Genomic DNA, 22,220 nt, shown 5'->3' on the forward strand with positions numbered 1-22,220 from the left:
TTGAGTCCTTTTCCTTTCTTGGTGATCTGATTTGGACTCTGATAGCTCCAAGGATCTTCTTTATGTCTTCAGAGGTTTGAAATTCTACCGAGATATGTCTTGCTATTTGTCTTCTTCATCCTAGTCAGAACCTGGTTTGCCCATGAAATATGAAGACCTGTGTCTTTGGGTCTGGGGAATTTTTTTGTACTATTTTTTCCCCCTCTTGTCTGTATTATCTTTCTGAGATTTCTATTAAATGAATACTGGGCATCCTTCATCTCTCTTAATTCGTCTTTCATATTTTCAATCTCTTTTATATTTTGTTCTATGTTCTTGGAAATCTTCTGAAAGTTTTCTCCTTGCCTGCCTATTGAAATTCTTTTTATTGTCACAATCATTTTTAATTTCCCCAAACTCACTTTTTCTCCAATTGCTCCTTTAATCTTTTCCCATTTCTATTTCATGGATGCAGTGTGTTCTCAAATACCTCAGAGGATATGAATTGAATTTGAATTTTTATTTAGGTCCTTGTCTGTTGTATGAATTATTTATATTCTCTAGAATCATGTGGTTATATTTTCATCTTGGTGCTATTTTGTGCTGTGCATTTTCCTCAGATGTCTAGTGATTCTTAGTTGTTTCTTCATAGGTATTAATAAATTAATAGAGGATTAATAAGGGAATTTCTATTTGGGAATTAATTTTTCCCTGTGTTTTCTTGCTGTTATCATCTTCCTTTCTAGTTTCATGTTCTGCATTCCCTCTGTGCAAGAGATCTCTACAATATAATCTTCAATCCATTTAGTAATATAATGATCTAACAGAATGTTTATTTTCAAGTCCATATCATATACCAAATGAAATGGCAAAACAACCTTTTAAAACCCCTAGAAAGATTATGGAATTTTATATCAACATGGAAAGGTTTTCAGATCTAAATTTAAAAATTAATGATGTCAGGAATAGCTGAATTACTAAAATTGAAAATTAGGGCAGTCTACATTAATGAGGTTTATTAGACTAATGATGTGTGGGGTTTTATTTTCATAGCAAATGGCACTCTCACTTTTAGTCTTGTTCTGTTCCTACAGTATCATGGTTTAGAAGCCCAGGAACTTAATGTCTGATTCGTTGTTTGGAGCCGGTGCACACACCCTGTGTGAAGCCTGCACCTCCTGACGTGTTTGTTCACTCTGTGCTGCCCTTCCTCCTCCTCCTCTCTGACATTTCCTGGTGCTGCCTCAGGGGGCTGAGTGGGCTGGCTGGGGCTGGCTCTCGCCTCCGGGTGGACCTGCTGCACAGGACAGCTGTCTGGGAAGTCCAGTGCCAGCTCCCAGGACTCAGCACCTCACTGCTCAGGAGCATGTGCCTCCGGGCACAAGAGGCCTCGAAGGCGGCCAGATTCCAGTTCTTTCCAGTTCGAACTTTTTAGTACTGTAGTCATTGTTCCTGTCCCTGACTCAGGCCGGTTTTAGAAATACCATTTAAATTCTGTTAAAAAGCCACCTCAAAGTGACCTCACCTGAACTCGTGATTAGCGGGGGCAGGGAAGAACCTAGGCTGCGTAGACTGAAAAGAAAAGGTCTCGTCTGGAAATCCCTCCTCTTCCGTCTCCCTCCAGAATGGTCTAGGTCACGGGTCTCCCTCCAGAATGGTCTGGGTCACGGGTCTGAGAGATTCTGATTATTGCAGATTCTTGCTTCTTATTGAACCCAAACTGGATGAGAAGGCCTCAGCCCGGTTCTAGGGCTTAGTGACAGTGGAGGAAAAGATCTATTCATGATCAGCTGTGAATTGAATTGTCTTCTCCCCATATTCACTGTGATACCCTACCCTCACCCCCCAAAGGACCTCAGAATGTAAGTGAATTTGGAGATAGGGCCTTTGAAGATGTCATTAGGGACTTCTCTGGTGTCTAGTGGTTAAGAATCCTCCTGCCAATATAGGGGACACAGGTTCAATTTGTGGTCCTGGAAGGTCCCACATGCCATGGGGCAGCTAAGCCCATGCACCACTACTGAAGCCTGTGCTCTAGAGCCTGGGAGCTGCAGTAAGAGAAGGCACCATAATGAGAAACCCACGTACTACAACTAGGGAGTCGCCTCTGCTCACTCACTGCAACTAGAAAGAGCCCTCAGTTCAGCTCAGCGGCTAAGTCGTGTCCGACTCTTTGCAGCCCCATGGGCTGCAGCACACCAGGCTTCCCTGTCCTTCAGTATCTCCTGGAGTTTGCTCAAACTCATGTCCATTGAGTTGGTGATGCCATCCAACCATCTCATCCTCTGTCATCCCCTTCTCCTGCCCCCAATCTTTCCCAGCATCAGGGTCTTTTCCAATGAGTCAGTTCAATCAGAGAGCCCTCACACAGCAACAAAGACCAGTGCAGCGAAAAAAAAACAAAAAACAACAAGATGTCATTAAATTAAAATAAGGTTGTTAAGGTGGACCCTCATCTAATATGACTGATGTCCTTATAAGAAGAGGACATTTGGACACAGAGAAAGAAAGACACATACAAGACATATACACACGCACAGCTGACCCTGTTGGGGCACACCAAAAGGGTGGCCGTCTGCAGGCCAAGGAGAGAGGCCTCAAAAGCCAAACCTGCCAACACCTTGAGCTTGAACTTCCAGCCTCCAGAACCACGAGAAAATAAATCTCTATTGTTGAAATCAGCCTAGTCTGTGGTATTTTTTTGTGTGTGACAGCTTTCAGAAACTAATACAGAAAGAAAGAAAGTGAAGTCGCTCAGTTGTGACCGACTCTTTGCGATCCCATGGACTATAGCCTACCAGGTTCCTCACCCATGGGATTTTTCAGGCAAGAATACTGGAATGGGTTGCCATTTCCTTCTCTAGAATGTTTAGTCAATAAGTCCTGACTCTTTCCCTGCTGCCCTCAGGGCCAGAAGAAGCAGGCATTCACTGGGGCCTGGATAAGTGGTCCTGATCACTCGATTCTGAACCTGTGTATTTGACTTTATGACATGACTGCTGTCTAAGAACGGTTTTGACTAGTCTTGCTGAATTCTGAACTCTTTGGATATCAAACTTGGATGGAGAGCTGGTGAAAGAAATCAGAGAGATTGTAATTAGGAGAATTTCACAGGTGTGCAAGAGTAACACTGTGTAGGATGTTAGCTGAGATGTGCTGATAAGGGCTTCGTTGACACAAGCCACAGCAATAAAAATCTGGATGTGCTGGTTTGCCAAAGAGGCTGACACCCCAGTAAGACTTTGATTTCAGATACTAGAATTGGAAGTTCCTTGGTTTGACTGTACAGAGCTTTGTGAATGGAAACCTTTCTTTAAATTTTATTTCCCCCTATCTCTTCAATGCCATTATATTATTATTATTGGCATTTCTAGCAGCAGAATTCTTTAATCTGAAAAACTAGAATCCTGATGGACCTTGTTCTAACCTAAGTTTCAGGTTGTGGACTTTACATCATTCATTCACCCTCTCTGTGTCTCAGTTTTCTTTACCTAAAAAGAGAGATAATTACAGCTCCCCACTTCACTTGATTATGATGTTCTAGGCATCAATTTTGAGAAAGAGTAAATTTCAGCAAGACCTTTTCCCCATTCACTTGGACAAGAGAAAGTGATGTAGCCTCTTTGAACCTCAGTTTTCTCATCTATAAAATGGGCGCAGTAATTCTTGAAAGAGTATTGTGAGTATTCACTGAGAACATATGGAACCCACCTTGCTTTAATCCTTGCGTATTTTAAGAGCTCAATAAGTGTTAGCCATTGATGATGACTTGGTGATGACATTACTAACAAGAGGTGATTTCACTGCTCTGATGCCCTCCTGACATATTATTATTCTGGCTCGTGAAAGAAGCATCTACCTTAAGACAGGTTGGTTGAAACCGTCTAACATGGGAGGTATAGGATTTAAGAGAAGGTATGGGCTTCCCAGGTGGCTCATTCATAAAGAACCTGCGTGCAATATGGGAGACCTGGGTTCGACCCCTGGGTTGGGAAGATCTCCTGGAAACGGAATGGCTACCCACTCTAGTATTCTTGCCTGGAGAATTCCATGGACAGAGGAGCCTGGCAAGCTACAGTCAGTGGGGTTGCAAAAGAGTTGGACGTAACTGAGCAACTAACGCTTTCACTTTTCACGTGGAGATATAACTACAGAATGAGGTCTTATTCTTTTAACCTACAAGTGCTAAAACCTTAGTATGTGCCATAAAGTAGCCTTTCTCTAACTTTAACATGCACATAAATTCCCTAGAGATCTTGTTAGAAGGCAGATTCTAATCCAGTAAGTGGGAGTGGAGTTGGATGTTGAGATAGATTCTGCATTTCTAACCAGTTCCCAGGTGATGGCGAAGCTGCCGCTCCAGGTCAGGTTTGAGCATAAAAGCAGTGGAACTGTCAACCCCAATCTGTCAATTCCAATTCCAATTCTTTTATCAACCAATTATTATTTTCTATTGCTTTACATTAAACTTCAGAACAATTTCATTTTTAATCTTAAATTGGCAGGGCTCTTCTTTCCCATCCCTGGCCTTGCTAACACTTAATTTTTTTTAAACAAAACAAGAGTAACAACAATGACAATGACTAATGTTTATATAGAGGTTACTATATACACCAGGAACTGTTTACTGAAATTCTTAAGACATCTCATAGGGTAGGTGCTTTAATTATCTCCATTTTATAGGTGAGAAACCTGGGGTACATATAGGTAAGATAATTTGTTTCAATATTTACCTAGTGCATGGCAACTAGGATTATTTTAGGAGTCTATTTAAATACTGGAGAAGGGAATGGCAACCCACTCCAGTATTCTTGCCTGGAGAATTCCATGGACTGAGAAGCCCCTGGTGGGCTGTAGTCCATGGGGTCAGAAAGAGTCAGACACAACTGAGTGACAGAAGATGTAATGTAATATTATTTGAAGGATTCCTTTGTAAATCAGAGACTCTAGGGATAGCTGGAATAGTTCAGTCTAATTTATGAGTTTTTGTTGCTCACACTGTGGATTCATCACATTTTACAAAAAGTGGAGCCCACCTTCCTGCAGCCGGTGACGGCGATATTTATCCAGGATGGACTCCCAGGTTGGCTGCAGAGGCTGTTATCCTGATGAGTACTGGAGCGGCCCTGGGGCTGGACCCCACGCAGTGAGCTCAGCTGTGGCTGGCTAAGTAACAAGATTTTAAGAATGAAGATCACAGCAAGCCAGATGGATCCTGCTTCCATCCTAATTTGAGGGTACATTCAAATTTTATCAAGCAAACATTGTTTTCTATGGATTTGCACTCAATTTCAGAAAGGTTGTATTTTTCATCTTAAATTAGCAGGGCTCTGGCTGCTTTCCTGTCCCTGGGCTCTCGATTTAGTATTTTAAAAATATTGAGAACAAGAGTAAGATCACTACTTCATCTGCGAGCCTGCCCCCAGAACTGCGGGCAGTTCCCGGAAGAGTGGTAACAAACAGACCCGGGCACGTTCCTGAATGAGGACAGGGACGTGTCTGTTAGGAGCTGTGTCCTCTGCAATCTGGGGACAGTGCTTAGTCTGGAGAACGTGACTCAGAGCCCTTGGTTGGCCGTAACCCTGGCTGGGCCTGTTGCTTATTCTGCAACCTGGGATCAGTTATAGATTTTCATGGTCTTTATTTACCTCCTTCATAACATGAAAGAAATGGACAGAATGGGAATTTTTCAAAGCATATGTTTTTAGCTATGAAATCCTTTTTCAAACAAAAGTTCATCTGGAAGCCCAGGAAATAAATTAGATGAGCTGAAATTTCTTTGGTGGAAGTTGGGACAGAGCCAGAGTCAGCCCTATTTTTTCTAATCCCTCACCAGTCCCTAAGAAGCCTCATTATTCTGTGTATGAACTTGAAAACAATTGGGCTAATGATGATCTGAAGGCTCCCACTAGCTTCCGTACAGTCTGTGCCTGTGTTCTCAGGGGAACAGGGCTTGGAATATCAGAAGACTACCATTGGGGAGAAGCATTTGACTGCTAAAGGCAATTTTGTCTTTGACCCCAGTGGTTGATTATTGTGTTGTGCAGTCTCCTAGTCATGTCCAACTCTTTGCGACCCCAAGGACTACAGCATGCCAGGCCTCTCTGTCCCTCACCATCTCCTGAAGTTTGCCCAAGTTCATGTCCATTGCATCAGTGATGCCATCAGCCATCTCATTCTTAAAGCAGAAGTGGTTGGTTATTAGGAAACCTGAAAAGGTTTAAGTAGGCATCCTCAGTGTTGATTTATTTTGAAAGATTTAAATGCGTGTTGTTTTGTTTGTTTTTTGCTCTGTCATTAAACATACCTTAAACTAGACTTATCCTCTTTAATTCGGAACAGAGTAGAAAGATTTTTGTTTTCTTTTGGTTTTTGATTTTTGACTAGGTTTATAGAGGTGTGATGTATGTAGTTACAGGCTAGTCCAACTCCCTTTGCCAAAGTAAACAAATAATTTTAGAAGAGATGAAAATTGAAAGTGGGCAGAAACAAACCATTCAGTTCAGTTCAGTCGCTCAGTCGTGTCCGACTCTTCGTGAGCCCATGAACTGCAGCACGCCAGGCCTCTCTGTCCATCACCAACTCCCGGAGTCCACCCAAACCCATGTCCATCGAGTCAGTGATGCCATCCAACCATCTCATCCTCTGTCATCCCCTTCTCCTCCTGCCCCCAATCCTACCCAGCATTAGGGTCTTTTCCAATGAGTCAACTCTTTGCATGAGGTGGCCAAAGTATTGGAGTTTCAGCTTCAATATCAGTCCTTCCAATGAACACCCAGGATTGATCTCCTTTAGGATGGATTGATCGGATCTCCTTGCAGTCTAAGGGACTCTCAAGAGTCTTTTCCAACACCACAGTTCAAAAGCATCAATTCTGCGGCGCTCAGCTTTCTTCACCGTCAAGATTTTCAAATGTCAATGGGAGGACTTTCCTGGTGGCCCAGTGGTTAAGACTTCACCTTTCAATACAGGGAGTGTGGATTCAATCCCTGGTCAGGGAGCTATGATCTCACGTGACTCTTGGCCAAACACTAAAACATAAAACAGAAGCATAAAACAGTAAAAAATTCAATAAAGACTTTAAAAATAGTCTCCATCAAAAAAAAAAATCTTCAAAAAAAGTCAATAGAAAAGTCTTTGGAATTATTGGCTTCCATGAGACCATAAATAAATGATCACTTTCCTTAAAGATTAGATATGAATGTTTTACTGTCAGTGAATTGTTAACTAGACAGGGTAGTACAGAATGTTAAGTTGAATTTACAGTTTCCCAAATTATACTGGAGATTTGAATCAGAGACAGTGGTTTGAAGTAGTATTCTCATTCTCATTAAAATGTGGCATATTCTCTTCTCACTAACTTTGAATAAAGCTTCCAAAGAGAATACAGCTTTCAAATTGATTGCTAGTGGTACACCCTGAAAGATGCAGGTGATACAGAATGATGTGGCAACATCTCCAGGGCAAGTATTCTATGTGTTTTATTTTCCTGCCCTCTAACAACAAAAAATCCTGTATAAAATGTAGCCTGCTATGTATAGCACAGTCAATAAATAGCCTTCTTTCTCTAGGGGTGAAGCTACAAGTGGAATGTTTTGCCATCACTATGGCCATATGTCACTTGTGAGACAAATGATAATTAATGTGAAAATTATAAAAATCCAGACTATGGTTAATCATGATTTAACATAACGTTTGGTGCTCCTATAATGAGACAAAAGTAGAATCTCCTCATTCTGTAGTAATTTTTCTTTTCATTTTAGACTGTATCATTGCAACTTTTTCAAAGGCACAGAAAGACTGGAATCCCCCAGTTCCTGCAGTTTATTTGTATCAAATGAGACAGGAAAGAGAAATGCCCATTATTTTGGCAGAGAGTAAGGAATATTTTTTAATCCCCTCTAGGCTAGCCCCGTAGGCTGGGTGAGACTGAGAGTGAGGGCAGATGAAATAGACAAAAGTGGGAGAGGAGGGAAATAGCAAATCCACGGCTGTCCACTTCTTGGCTGTGAAAAGGTGATGTAAAAGGTGTCTGATGACAACCACTAAGCACATTCTGCTTTGAATTAGTCCCTCTTTATTTGAAAAGGCTCACACAAATAACAGCATTGATATTGATTAATTGCACACAGAGTGATGTGGAGAAGGCTCAAGGATATAGCTGTTGAGCCTCTTGATCACACCTCACTCTAACACAGTAATGAACAGGTGGACCTGAGTTCAAGTCCCTGCTCCCCTGATGACAAGCTGCAACTTTGAGAAAAATTACTTTCTCTCTAGGCTTAGTTTTTGCATATGTTAAAGAAAGGTTGATAATGCCCTTCTTCCAAGCACTTACCTACTAAGGCTGTCAAGAGGAAACACAACACTTAAGAATGCTTATCTTAGTCCCTGGGACAGAATAACTGCTTGAGAAATATTAGTCCAGTTTTGGGGTGCTGGTGGCAAATATTAAGGGTCAGCATCCAGCAGTGATGAAAATAAGCTTAAATTCAGGTGATGGATTCCCATGTACCAGCTACCCTATTTTCATCCAACTTATTGTTTGATGTGGGGAGTCCAGTTTATTGAAATTTCATCTAAAGTCCTTTTTGGCAAGTAGTGGCCAAAAAAAGAAGAAAGAAAAAGGAAAAGAAAGAAAAGAATCAAGGAAGGAAGGAAGAAAGAAAAAGAAGAGAAGAAAGAAAAAGAAGAGAAGAAAGAAAAAGAAAAGAAAAATAGTTGATAGAAATTTTGAGTGGCCCTGTTATCTCTTAACTCTTTTGATGTAGATAGAGCAGGTATTATTTGCCCATTGAACAGATTTAGAAGTTAGTTTGGTGATTGGCCTAGGATCACTGGTGAGTTACAATAGGGCCAGATCAAGAAAGGAGTTGGGTTTATCACAGACTCAAAACTTATGGTTGCTGGGTGGAAGGATGGGGGAAAGGGATAGTTAAGGAGTTTGGGATGGACATGTAAAAATGGATAACCAACAAGGATCTACTTATAGCACATGAAACTCTGTTCAGTGCCATGTGGCAGCCTAGATGAGAGGAGAGGTTGGGGGAGAATGGATTCATGTGTATGTATGGCTGAATCCCTGAACTGTTCACCTGCAACTGTTACAACATTGTTAATCGGCTATAACCTAATACAAAACAAAAAGTTGAAAAGAAGTGGGGTCTAAAGTCAGTGTCAGATGGCAACTCCAATCTGAGCATGGAACACTGCTCTACACAGTGGGCATGAGGTTAGGGGAGCAGTTTGCCATGATGGTGGTCCCTTCACTGCAGCCTTTGCAGAGACAGGTACTGGGCATTGACTAGGTCTCTTTGTGAAGGAGACGAATGGTGGAGAATCTCATGAAAACATCGTGTGACTCAGAAAAATGATTCTTTTGAAATCAGTATTACGAGCCCCCCCTTTCTCCCATATAGTCTTCCGTATTTAGGCTTTTTGCAAAAAGCAGTAGCAGGCTTTGATATATTCTTACTTTTTATACTGCTAGATTCATGTTTTGGATTACCCCCACCATTATCTCAGGCATGGAGATGGCCTTAACACCTTCTCTGATTTAATGGTTTGCCTGAGCTGTTTAATATTCTTGAGGGAGTTTTAGCATCCTGGCCACGGTCTCTGACTCAGACTGCTTGTGTCCACATCCCAGCTGCATCACTGGTTAGCGGAATGACCTTGGGCAATTTCTTTAACTTCTCTCTGTTGCAGCTGCCTCATCTTTCTGATGGAGACGGTAATGGTACCTGCCCCAGAGGGTTATTAGAAATCAACAAGAGATTCTTTATTCAATACCTGCAGAGAGTGAGCCCCATGTAAATGTGAGCTGTGAGTGATAATAAGGCTGTTCTATCTGCAGTTTCTGAAACTGAGATATATCACATCCATATGTTATAGGCATTGTTATTATCTTAGTAAAGTCTATAAGATTTCATTTCCAGTCACAAAAATAATGACGTGGGATCCACTTGGAAATCATAGGCAGAAACCGGCTCGAGTAGCACAGAGATCATTGTGTGCCATAAAGACCGCACATATCCAGATGAAGCCACCATCAGATTGCTTTCTGTTTAAGTGTTGGTGAGCTGCAAGTTCGTTTAGTTCTTTTCTTCTTTTTTTCTTTTTGCATTTGCCAAATGAAATTTGGTTCCACCTTACAAGTCAAAGCTGTTCAAGAAAGGTCACAAAGTGAGGACCACACTTTCGCTCTAGAACCTTTCTGCAGAACACCAAAACCTTACAATCAGCCTGTGCTCAACTAAAAAAGGAAAAATAGGTTAGAATACCTCAAAGCGTTTCCCATGTACACTTCCCCAAACAAGAGGTCCTAACTCAGACCACGTCCAAGTTCAGTCCAAAACGTACGTGGTAGCGTGGAACTTTCCAAACTCAGTAAATGAAGTGACCATGTCTCCCCTAGTAAGTGCAGCCTTCTCCATCGTCTTGGTAGACACTGCCTGGCACTGGTGCCGCTTCAGCAAGAGCCTTCGGCCGCCTCCTTACACCCTGCTGGTCCCAGCTCTGTGGGAAGTCGGGTTACGGCGGGTTGCACTGTTGCCCCTGCACCCTCGAAATCCATCCCGGAAACTACGGCCTCGGAGGAACCTCCCTGACACTCCGAAGGTCTCCGTGTTGAGTTTCCTTTCCTCAGCCCACATCGTCCACCGGGAACTGGTCTTGGGTTCAGAGGAGATGTTGTCAAAGAAGGACTTGGACTTGTTGTAGCGGTGGGGCCCCAAGTGGTCCTCCTCAGCAGGGGCCTCGTCACTCTGGGTCACCACGTCCACATCCTTCTCTTCCCCTTTCTCAGCTTTGTCATCTTTAAAATTCAGTTTCTTCTCAAATTCCTTGTCCAGCTCTTCTCGGCTGAACTGGACATTTGCCCTCTCAAAATCAAAGTCACCTTCAAACTTGATTGCATTTTCCTTGATGTTAGTTGGACAGCTTTGCCCTCCGGAGCAGTTCCTTGTTCATCTGTTCCCTGAGTGGCCCCTCTGAGGTCTCCTCTTCTCTGTCGTTCACCTGCCGTTGAGTTTGCACATCTGCCTGTGAGCTACATCGGTGGCAGCTTTGCTGCCAGGTGGGGCCAGGCGCCTGTTGAGCTGCATGCCCACGGTGCCCTTGCCAGGTAACAGCTTCTCGGAGTTCAAGTTATCAAGAGATCCAGTTTGGACGGCCTGCTCCACCATGGGGCTCTTGCCGACTGAGACAGATGGAAAGCTGGCTCCTAAACCCAAGAAGGCCAGCATACTGCTGGCTAAGCAGGGAGCTGGCGGCCAGCTGGCTGTAGAGTGCCATCCCTCGGAAGGTGCTGTAAGGCACCTGTGGCTGGAAGGAGGAGCCCAGGGAAGATTGAAGGACAGCAGGATCCTGAGGGAGCCTGTGCTGAGCGTTTGGAGGTTCACACACAGTAATATCTTTGATATCACTTCCCCGGAAGATGATGTACTCATAAATCTCCTCTCTAGTGGGGTGACAGGCCTATCTGTGGGATGGTCTTCAGTACCAAAGGATTTCCTTTTGGCAAGTGCCACGGTGGCATTGTCCCTGTCGATGGTGTAGAGGATGCCCTCGTAGCGGATCTGCGCCTTGGAGATGAGGCTGATCTTGCTGCCCAGGTTCAGGGTGCCCAAGGAGCCACTCATGGCAGTGGCACCCGGCCGGGTCTGGCCCTCTCGTCTTCGTGTGGTGGCCTCTTTGCCCTCTCCTCGTGGCGTCGGTGCCACTTTACTGCCACCCGAGGGCCTGCCCAGGGACCAGGGGCCTCTTTTAGTTCTTGACATTGTTCTTTCCCATGGAGTCACGTAGCTGAGCTTGGGTTGGGGCAATTATCTGGGCTTGTAACCAAATAACATTGGAACACAAGTTCAAGAGAAATGACAAATCAGTCCTAACTTTTTTCTTTCCAGTGCTTTTCTCCTTAGGGACTAGAGGGGTCTTCTTCCTTATTGAATATGACCTTTTGAGAAATTTAGTTTCCATCTTTCCCAATAGAATCATTCTTCGCAGGGAATTAAATTTGCTGCAACTTTCTGTCTCTTCTGCTTAGTTTAAAAGATGAGGCCAGGGCCCTGTGGGTGTTTTGTTATTGATATCTGCTATTTTTTACTCTCAGCTCTGTCGTTAAATTGTATTATGGTAGGCGGCATCTCCTAGGCCCGGTCTTTTAACATAATTTGCCTTAAGATGTGTTGTTTGCCTAGGAACACGCTGTATCTATGTTCCAAGCTTAGCATCACTGGGGACCAGACTTGACTTGCAAACAGAACCAGGCGCTGAGGCCTATGGTAGCCATCCAGATAACAGGACTGAATGTTGCTGGTCAGAATTCTCCTCCTTATATACTCTGTGTGGCCTTGGCAAGTTCCTGAATTCCTCTGGCTCTAAGATTGCTCTCTGATCTCTACATTCCTTGCTAGCCCTCTGCTTCCTTAGTGCAGTTTCCAAACTCAGTTTTGTGGTCAGTTAATCTTAGTGTTGGGGTTGGACATTCTTTCATTGAATAAATTTAGAAAATGCATCTTACTTTATTTTTCTCTCAAAGAGTTACAAGGCACACATGCTTATCAATGTCTCTGAGAAGCTCCCTGTTGAACAATGCTAAATGAAGCATTTCTCAAATATAGGTGAATATATAATTTCTGTCATTTTTTTATTGATTAATTTTGGTTTCCTGGGAAGACTTCTGAAGAGCATCATTTGGAAAGATTTCTGCTCCAGCTTCCTCAGGTGACTGAGTTATGTAAGGTAAAGAACACACAACAGTGTCTCTGATTTTAGAATGACATTGTAGGTGTACCATTGCCTTTTAATTGGAAGACAGTTGTGTAAACAGTTTTTAAGCAATAGGTGTCTGCATTCTGATAAACTGCCAGAGTATCTCTGATTCAGCTAGCAGAAGTCAAATTTGGAGGCCCATGACCAGGAAGGAACTACTTTATTGGCTAACTCTTCAAAAAGTCAAAGTTTCCATGTTGAATCATGTCCCACCCCTTCTTGGGGCTGTCCTGCCTTATAAAAGGCAGGGAACCCAGGCAAGTAGCTAGAATCCTGTTTTAGCCTCAGAAAAGTGCTACAGCACTACACATGGCTTCTTCTCCTCCCTTTCATTTAAAATCAGTTAGGGATTATAATACGAGATTTCAAAGAAATAGGAAAAACTAGCTTTCATTAGAATTGAAATGAAAACTAATGAGAAAAAAAATGCAACTATAAAAGACTTCTGTCCTGTCCTTATGGTAACAATCCCGAGACACTAACACAAAAAGCATTAGGGCTAAACTGTGAAATCAGTCATGAGCATGCTGGGCATTAGGCGTAATCAGATTTCAATAAATGCAACTGGCCTTTTGGCAGCAGCTAACATATGACAGCTCTGCAAATGCCAAGCATTTTATCAACGAGTGGTCCAGTTGTGATCTTTTGCCTGGCGCCTGGTGCTTTGGCCAAGTCAGGAGGATGTTATCAGGGGTCCAGAGTTCCAGGCAGTGGCCTGGACTCAAGGAAGGGAGGGTGGGGTGAACCCAGAGTATGGCCCAAAGCCATTTCAAAACAATCAAAAAACCCACCTAGACGGAGAAGAAAGTAAGCTGAGAATGTTCAATTAATCAAGCTTTATATTTAAACAATGTGATCATGTAGTCTTTCCTTTCAATTGGTAGATTATGTGCCTTATGTTATATTACTGTTTCAGAATGGGTGCTGGAGTTTGTGTCTCTTGCAGGAATTAAATGATCTGCTCTCACATTTAAAACAATTATGCTAGTTTCCTTCTACGTCTTAGCCTATAAACGCATCTGATGCTGGGGATATTTGTCCTAAGTATCTTTTCCCATTTAAACTGTCTTCATAACATTTCTAATTTGAAAAAGCCTTGGTGTTCAAAAATAACTGGGAGAAAAATCGGACTGTGGGTGGCGGCTAATCCAACCCTGCATCAGGGCATTACTGACTACTAAAGGAAAAAAATGCCTCTTTCCTGAACCTTACCGGATGGGCCATTGTTTTCAGACAGCCTTTACCTAATATAAAAGGACTCAAAGTCCATGACTGGCCTCAGACCAGCATTTTGTCTGGGAACAACATCCAAAGCCATGATGAACAGCCAGGCTGGTAGTAAAAGGAGCCTCCCCAAGTTGGAGTATTTTTGTTAAATCCTAGTACAAAAAAAAAAAAAAAAGTACTGAAAGCCCATCTGGTGAGATGATAATTCATTAAATGGAAAGAGGAGGCAGAAGGCTTGGGAAAATCGATCCTTTTCTTTCTTTGTCTCCTGTGTTTGAGTTATTGTGCAATCACAGTGATATAAATCTGGATTCTGAATAGTGCAGAGTGGCGGAAAACCCGTGGAACGTTCCGGGCATGTTTTAATAGTGTCTTTGCGGCAAGGATGGTGTTCTGCAGCTGTGATGTCAGTGAACTGATATGCTGTTTGGAGTGGTCTTTAGAATTAGCAGGAGACAGAGTAAGGATGGCCAGGAGATGAGGACTCTGTGCTGGAGGAAGGGGCTAAACTCCAGGAAACTCCTCACTCTTCCTGAGCTGCTGTGACACACCCTCGGGGTGGCACACCCTCCTTGGAGTCCAGCTCAGCCCACAGACTCCTGGGAGGAGATCCAGGGCCCAGGCCTCTCCTATGAGGAGTGGATGCAGTGCTTCCGTGTGTCAGCCACCTCGGGAAGAGAAGCTGAAGCCTTAGAGCTTTGTGCACATGACCTGGGAACCCACTGAGCTCATGGACCCTCATCACATCCTCGAAGACTACCGAGGTTTGGCTGTCTTTTTAGTAAACTTGGCATGTGTGCTGTCTGGGGTGGGCTGTGCATTTAAAGATGAGGAGAGCTGCAGGGACTTTTCCATTGGTTAAAATAGTTGTGCACTTATTATATTAACCCTCGAGGTTAATACAAACACATGCTTGTATAATATGCATATGTTATGTCCTAACATACTTATGTGCTGTGCTAAGTTGCTTCAGTCGTGTCCGACTTTTTGTAACCCTGTGGACTATAGCCTGCCAAGCTCCTCTGTCCGTGAGATTCTCCAGGTAAGAATACTGGAGTGGGTTGCCATTTCCTTGATCTTCCTGACCTAGGGATCGAACCCGAGTCTTTTATGTCTCCTGCATTGGCAGGCATGTTCATTACCGCTACAGGTGGATTCTTTACCACTATTTAAGCATGTTTATAAGTATTATTTCTTTACTACTGTTTAAATATTTATAAATATCATTAATAGAATGGAATTTTAAAAAATGGACATGACTATTACGTAGCTGGAGTCCTGTTCCACTAAACTAAATTTGGTTAGGTTGGTCTGTTGGAGCACATTGGGAGTCCTCAGTGACTGTGAGTGAGAATCTGTGACCCACATTTCTGCTTATGTACTCTTTTCCTCATATCCCCCATCTCCATGCCAGTGTGTCTCTGTTAACATAGCTTTGAGGTGAATTCTTCCATTTCCTTATGTTATGCTGTTTTTGTCTGTGTAGATTGGGCACACTGGACACTTTGTTTGAGCTAGGTGTTGGCTTAAAAAATATTCACAACCTAAAAGCTGAGAGTTATGTTTTATTCAGTGGAAATTTTTAAGACTTCAATACCAGGAGGCAGCATCTCAAGTAACCCTGAGAGAACTTCTCTGAGGAGGCAAGGGGAGAAACCAAGTTATATAAAAGTTTTGCAACAAAAGGCAGGTAGTCTGAAGGTGAAAAATTATTGCTAATTAAAGAAAGCTAGATATCCCAGCTTGAGGAATTTAGCACATTTATTTGTATGGGAAGGTAGAGTCTGGGATCACTGAAATCCTTCCTTTCATATGCACCTCAGCTATCTGGAACCAGTAGGGTATGTTTTTCACATCCTGAGCTCCCTTGGGGCTCACCGTAGGGAGTGGCTGCAGTCTGATGGCTGCTAGATGGTAGGTATTCTCCTTCCTGAGTGCCCTTAGGGCTCACCAGCTCACACTGGAGGTCTGTAATCACTGATGACTGTGACATCCTTATTTACTGATGTGGCAGGAAATATTCCATTTTCATATGGATGCTGTCCCTAGGATGCTTCCCCTATAGTTGTGCTTTATGAGACAGTTGGTACCCTGGGGAGAATGGCTTCAGGAGGGACCCAGCTCCCCTGCTAAGCATCCCCAGGGACCCACAGCGAACGCCACAGGCTCAGAGGCATCCCAAGGTGATCTTTCTGGCTGCTGTATTGAAACCAGCAGACCATATCAATTCATGCTGATTCTTTTGATACTAGACCTTAGAGTAAGTGATCATAACTTCTTTTGGTTTCTGGAGAGTAGACTATCAGGTAATCAATCCCATGTAAGGCAGAAACACTTTGTACCTCCCACATTTACTTTTGAAGACTCTGCTCTTCTCTGTTTACCAGGACCTCCAGTGAGCTTCAGTTTGCCTTCCTGTAGGACTAGGGAGCCAAGGCATGTTCCACTTCACATGTGCACACTCACCGAGAAGTACAAAGGAATTGAATGTTGGTATACTCTGTAACTGATGAATAATTCATGAGGGCTTTCTGTGCCATAAAATTTCCTCCTGTAAATGAACATTATTTTGAAAGACAATGCTGACTGAAAAATCTGGAAATGTGGCATCATGTTCTTTAATGATCTGCCTTCAACATTTACTGGGAAGGCAAAAGTTGACAAACATCAGAATAATTAAACTGAAAGCTGACAATGGCCCTGGGTGGGCAGTAAGCCAACAACTTAGTCACAGCTTTTTCTTCCCCAGTTTATTCTAAAGTGTAACATCACCTGATGTTTACAAAAGGCCTCTGGATTCTTTGACACTCTCTGGGCTTTCTTTGAAGATAGAATCTGAATGTTAATGATAACACTGTACATATTAATTAGTATTAACAGAGTACTGATATTTAGAGTTGGAAACTATGATTCGATGGCTTTTCTTAACTGAAATGGGTCTTAGAGATAAAACTAGACTGTCTCAAGATGTCTATATTTCTCTATTTGAATAAATTTGAAACCCTCTGTTTTCCTTGCACTGTAAAAAGGGCAGGTTTTAATTTTGATTTCCAGGAAAGATATGGAAGGTTTTGAAAAATCTTACATGACAGAGAGATCATAAACAGAGTAAGTTTATAGCAGAGTAAGTCATGTCAGATTATATTTTTAGTGGTCACCAGAAAGAAAAAGAAATTTTTCTTTTAAAGGAATTTCATTTTTTCCTTTTTCCATTTTTCCTACACCCTTCCTTTCCATGGTATATTTTTAATGCATTTGGAATCTTTCCACTTACTACTGGCTGGAATCTACGGAGAGTGTATCCCCAGAACCCTCAACAGTTGACTTGAATCTCAGTCATAATTAAATTGGAAGTTGGCAAATTATTTTGAGGCTTAGAAAGGGGCACACGTTATGTTCCTAACAAGGAGTTTCACTACTCTGCTTTGTTTTAAAAGTACTCTCCATAGAGAATATTGACAATATTTTTAGTGACTTTTTTAAAAAAATTGAAGGGTGTTTTGAAAGGATATCTAATAAACATGTTGGACTATGCTTAAATTTGGTATCTTCCCTGGTAGCTGGGTTCCGATGCTTTAAAACAACCATGTTTTCAACTCCTCATCCATCCCTCTGTAATGAGTGCATCACCCTGGCCTCTCCTGGCACATCTTGAAAGCATTAACTACTTAGAGGACTAAGTTGATATAAGACTTTGATACAGCGATTTACTATCTTCTGCACTAAATGATATGCTGAGAGCTAGTGTTTGCATACAATTAACAGTCATTTAGGCATCTGAGCCACCCAGCCTTCTCTTTTATATTAAAATCTGACTGCTGACACATACTTCTCTATCACTAACATACTTCAAAGGTTGGGGTCAGAGTCAGGATATTAATTCAGAACATCAAGATTTAACAAGACATCTCTAAATGCAGTGCATTTCCAAAAAGGGGGGGAAACACAATGTGTTGACTGGCACTACTTTTAGATTCCCTCTGAGACAGTGGAGTGCTGGGCAGGTTTTACTGCATCAAGTGAAAAAGTGAAAGTGTTAGTTGCTCATTTGTATTCGGCTCTTTGTGATCCCCATGGACTGTAGCCCACCAGGCTCCTCTGTCCATGGAATTCTCCAGGCAAGAATACTGGAGTGGGTAGCCATTCCCTTCTCCAGGGTATCTTCCCAACCCAAGGATTGAACCCAGACCTCCTGCATTGCAGGCAGATTCTTTACCATCTGAGCCAACAGGGAAGCCCATTTTCTGCTCTAAGAGGTAATCAACAGCTGCCATAATGAATGAGCTCTGTCAAGATCGGTACCCCGTGGGTCCATTAGAGCATGACATTGCCAGAGACATGCCCAAGCAGTGGGAGCAGGCCCAGGAGCTCTGAGTGTTGAGTTTGTATAAAGCTCTCAGTGACAAAGGGGACCCTGAGGACGCCTGTCTGAGTCCCACCTCCCCCTGCAGTCACTGCTCACAGGCTCCCTGGGCTTGGGATCTCACCTCATACCTCGAAGATCTGAATGGAATAGAAACTCCCCGAGCCTGGTATTACTCTTTATAATTCTTTGCAGGGGACCCATAGCTCACATGAGGCATGAATGGAAGTGGCAGAAATACAAGGTGAGGTGGGGCACGCGGTGCACCCGGGAAAATCTCAGGGTGTTAGCAAAATGGTATTCTTTAGTGGAAACACATCTCTATAGATTACTTTTATATTTTTTTTTAATTGTAAAGTATTCATTTATATTTTTATTTTTTGGCCATGCCGTGTTGAGATGGGGGATCTTAGTTCCCCACCCAGGGATTGAACCTGTGCCCTCTACACTGGGAGCTTGGAGTCTTACCACTGGACCACCAGAAAAGTCCTTCCATGGACTATTTTTAAATGGTTTAAATGGTCCATTTTGTCTATTTTTCATATACACTGCGTAGTTCAAATGCTCATACAGATTCAGGGATTTTACTTGTCACTTCACTTTGGAGGCTCTTGGCCTCACCCATGTCTTTACTTACTTTTTTGACTTTAAAGGCACTCTTACCATAACAGTCTGTCTCTAATTGGCAGTTTCATCAGGTAGGATCTGCAGATGTGTCATAGAGCCCTTTCCTGACTTGGCATTAGAGTGGCCCATTAACCTTCTGTTTGTTATCATTAATTTACTAAGCATCTTTCAGCAGAAGCCTGGCATACTGCAGTCCATGGGGTCACAAAGAATCGGACACAACTGAGTGACTGAACTCACACACACACACACACACACACACACACACACACACACACACTGAAGTATTACTCAGCCATTAAAAAGAATGAAGCTTTGCCATTTGCAGCAATATGAGTGGACCTAGAGATTATCATGGGCTTCCCAGTTGGTGCAGTAGTAAAAACTCTGCCTGCCAGTACAAGAGATGCAAGAGACACAGCTTCAATCCCTGAGTCTGGAAGATCCCCTGGAGTAGGAAATGGCAGCCCACTCCAATATTCTTGCCTGGAAAATTCTATAGACAGAGGAGCCTTGTGGACTACAGTCCATGGGGTCACAAAGAGTAGGACGTGACTAAGCATAAACGCAGATATTATCATAGTAAGTGAAATAAGTCAGAAAGAAAAAGACAATTACCATATGATATCACTGATATGTGGAATTTAAAAAATGATACGGAATGAATTTATTTATAAAACAAAAACATACTCACAGACATAGAAAACAAACTTATGGTTACCAAAGTGGGAAGCGTAGGGAGGGACAAATTAGGAGTATGAGATTAACATATACACACTATTATATATAAAGTAGATATACTGTATAGCACAGGGAACTATTTTCATTATCTTAACTGAAATTGAAAAAAACCTGAAGAAATACATATTTGTAACTGAATCACTTTGCTGTATACCTGAAACTAGCACATCATTATAAATCAAGTATATTTCAATTTTTAAAAAAAAGAAGATGTAGTCACCTAACATGGTTAGGATGATAGCTAGGAAAGCCCTAAGAGTTCCTTGGGATATAAATGACCCCACTGATTTCAGCAGGGCGCAATCTGACCACAGGTCACCTCTCACCATGGCTCCAGCATCGTATCAGGATGCCTCTGGTCCTCAGGAATCATCTCTGCACTGCCCACCCCCCCAAGGATTGGGGATTTATTTTCCTCTTACTAAATGACTATTCTTTGGTGAATTTCAGAGTTATTTTTTCCTAATGTAAGTATAATGTAAGTATATGATTTTGGACTTGTAGAAGGAAACTGTTTTCCTTCTAGACACAATGTTAAGTTTTTGAGCTCTAGAAACAGAGAGATTTTGTTCACATCATGGCTTTGATACCTATTAGCCAAGTAATCTTGCTTGGAGAATCCCAGGGACGGGGGAGCCTGGTGGGCTGCCGTCTATGGGGTCGCACAGAGTCGGACACGACTGAAGCGACTTAGCAGTAGCAGCAGTAGCAGCAGCCAAGGAACCATGGGAAAGTGTCTGCATTTCTCCAAACCTCAGTTTCCGCATCTGTAGAATGGAGCTAATAGGGCAACCTGCTTTATGAGATTGTGAGATGTTTATAAAACTCAAGGCATGGTGTCTAATTTCTAATGATGAATGGGTTCTAGCATTAGCAATTATGGCACCAACTGAGTAATTAAGCTGCTTTCAAATTATTTTTATTGTTAAATAGTGCTTTGGAATCCATAGGCCTTGATTCTAGATTGGTTATTTTATGTTTATGTGTGTGTTTTATTTAATTTATTTCAAATTATACAAATCATACAAGTATAAGCTTTCACTGTCAAAATTTCAAATACTTTATGAAAAACAAACCTAGGCGGTAACTACTATTATCAGTTTTATTTATCCATTTTATTTTCATCAAAGTAATACATGTTCCTAGTTTTGAAAGTCAAATAGTATCCTCTGTCAAGAATGGGAGACAAAGGAGTAAGAGGCAAGGATTCTGGAGTTTTTCTGGCCTGACTTCCTTAATGTGATCAAAACTGATGTTTCTATTAACAGAATGTGGCTCTTTGAGTTGGGATTTTTGACTGTTTTATTTTTCATCTTTATCGGTGAGGGTCAGGCTCCTGCAGAGAGAAGAAATGGAGGGGCTGTAGAGGTTGACTCTTTCCCATAAAGACATCATCCCATCTTCCTGTTCACCTCACCTTGTTCATCTCATCCTCATCCTTCATCCCAGCCTTCAGCGGTACTTGGTACCTCCAACACCAGCCTTTCCTGGCTTGCCCCCAGAGTCGTCCCCTCTCCAGGCTAAGTTTCAGCTTCTCTTCCTTCTTTTCTTATGTCATCCATTCACTTTCCAGCTTCCAAACTCGTGTCAGCATCTGTCTGCTGATGTTGCTCCTCTCTTGTTCTTTTTGGGATTCTGTGAAGGCACAGAGATAAACACATGTTCTCACACCGTGTTTAACCAGAAGCTCAAAGTTTCTGTAGATTTTCCCACTTGGTTAATATCTTATACTCTAATTATCTCATATTTTATTTAATCTCCTTCAAGAGAACTATTGAGTTCATTGATATTAGAAACTGTGATTTTTATATCTTTCAGAAATCTCAGTAATGAATACATGATGTGTGCTCACTAAATTCTTTTAATTGAGATGACATTGATAAATAACATTGTATAAGTTTCAGATGTACAATATTATAATTTGACTTCCAAATACACTATAGTATGGTATATATGTGTGTGTGCTCAGTCACGTCCAGCTCTTTGCAATCCCATGGACTGTAGCCTGCCAGGCTCCTCTGTCCATGGAATTTTATAGACCATAATACTAGAGTGGGTTGCCATTCCCTTCTCCAGGGGATCTTCCCAACCCAGGGATCAAACCTACGTCTCTTCCATCTCTAGCATTGACAGACATATTCTTTACCACTAGCACCACCATACCACATCTTTTTTTATCCATTCATCTGTCGATGGGCACTTAGGTTGTTTCCATATCTTGACTATTAAAAATAATACTGGGATAAACGGGGATGCATATATCATTTTGAATTAGTGTTTTTATAGTTTTGGAAAATGCCCAGAAGTGGAATAGTTTTGATCGTATGATAATTCTGTTTTTAATTTTTTGAGAAATCTCCATTCTGTTTTCCATAGTGGCTACACCAATTTACATTCCTATCAAGTGTATGAGGGTTTCCTTTTCTCTACAGCCTCTCCAACACTTATTATTTCTTGTCTTTTGATAATAGCCATTCTAATGAGTGTGAATTGATATCTCCTTCTGGTT

The 22,220-nt window shown here is 42.1% G+C and overlaps 1 protein-coding gene and 1 pseudogene across 9 annotated transcripts in view; one reads left to right on the forward strand and one right to left on the reverse strand.

Moving 5' to 3' along the window:
* The window catches only part of ABLIM1 (actin binding LIM protein 1), a 331,405-nt gene that overhangs the window by 75,430 nt on the left and 233,755 nt on the right, over positions 1-22,220 (forward strand). For 4 of the 9 annotated variants that reach the window (XR_014077819.1, XR_014077822.1, XR_014077828.1 and 1 more), the window contains exon 1: positions 9,141-14,744. The exons of the other annotated variants lie outside the window; for them this stretch is intronic. The gene's annotated coding sequence lies outside the window, so the exon portion shown is untranslated. Of the gene's footprint in view, positions 1-9,140; positions 14,745-22,220 lie in introns of those variants that run through there. 9 annotated transcript variants of the gene reach the window in all.
* On the reverse strand, positions 10,476-11,621 carry LOC145539458 (protein LSM14 homolog B pseudogene; annotated as a pseudogene).

The sequence above is a fragment of the Giraffa tippelskirchi genome, chromosome 2 (assembly GCF_054371585.1).
Source record: "Giraffa tippelskirchi isolate mGirTip1 chromosome 2, T2T-mGirTip1v1.2.pri, whole genome shotgun sequence".
Classification (NCBI taxonomy): Eukaryota; Metazoa; Chordata; class Mammalia; order Artiodactyla; family Giraffidae; genus Giraffa; species Giraffa tippelskirchi.